Source organism: Mixophyes fleayi, chromosome 1 (assembly GCF_038048845.1).
Source record: "Mixophyes fleayi isolate aMixFle1 chromosome 1, aMixFle1.hap1, whole genome shotgun sequence".
Lineage (NCBI taxonomy): Eukaryota > Metazoa > Chordata > Amphibia > Anura > Limnodynastidae > Mixophyes > Mixophyes fleayi.
The window spans coordinates 274,280,873-274,281,696 of record NC_134402.1 but is presented as its reverse complement, the minus strand read 5'-3'; the positions used below and the strand labels follow the sequence as shown (position 1 = coordinate 274,281,696).

Here is an 824-nt window from a genome sequence, read left to right as displayed (position 1 = left end):
AAGATTTTCCCGCCCTCACAAGGCCGGGGCAAAAAAATGCGAGTGCGTAAAATGAAAGTGGTATAATGTGCTGAGTGCCAACAAAATCACCATTTTAATGTGTAACAACAGTGATTTATTGCACTCCCATGTCACCACTCTGGGGGCACATTAGTCCCAGACTTTCAACGCCACTTATCCGGTCCCTGGCGTCAGACCAAGCTTTCCAATATCTTGTCAGAGGTGCTCTGGTACCCTTACTTGAACAGAAACTCACTTGATCTTAGCCAAAAGGCCGAGATGTGATCACTACCACAAATTATGCAGTCGAATTTCTTGCATTTGGGAAAATGGCAGGGGTCAGCACATCCAGAGTGCAATGGATGAGCCTCGCCCCTGGGAGAATTGCCTTTGAGATCTTGGTATCTCCACTGCCAGGTAAGTATCACCAGTGCTATAGCCTGCCCCGTCCCCATACAAACACCGCAATCAAACTCCAATCAACCGAGATAGTGAAGATGTGGCTCCTTTATCTTCACTATCTCGGTTGATTGGAGTTTGATTGCTGTGTTTGTATGGGGAAGGCTGCCCGAGACCAAGAAGTACTGCTTACTGCACTCGCTGGCGTACCGGTTCCTGACACATGAGACAGAGCTGTGATTCCCTTTTGGAAATCCCGATACAGATAAGCTGTTTTTTTATTACCCTTTGGTACGCTTCCACCTATTACACTGTTATTTGGTGAACTGTATTACTCTGCTCATCTATCTCTGTCCATTAGCTGCTATATAATTGGAGAACCTGTGGGCTGTGTTGCACTGGTCCAGCCAGCTCCATTTGAGCAG

At 46.8% G+C, this 824-nt stretch overlaps 1 non-coding gene across 1 annotated transcript; it reads right to left on the bottom strand.

Annotated features, from left to right (window-relative positions):
* Positions 1-256: 256 nt before the first annotated feature.
* On the bottom strand, positions 257-425 carry LOC142137179 (U1 spliceosomal RNA). The gene has a single exon (XR_012687839.1). It is a non-coding gene; the product is annotated as a U1 spliceosomal RNA (small nuclear RNA).
* Between the last annotated feature and the right edge of the window lie 399 nt (positions 426-824).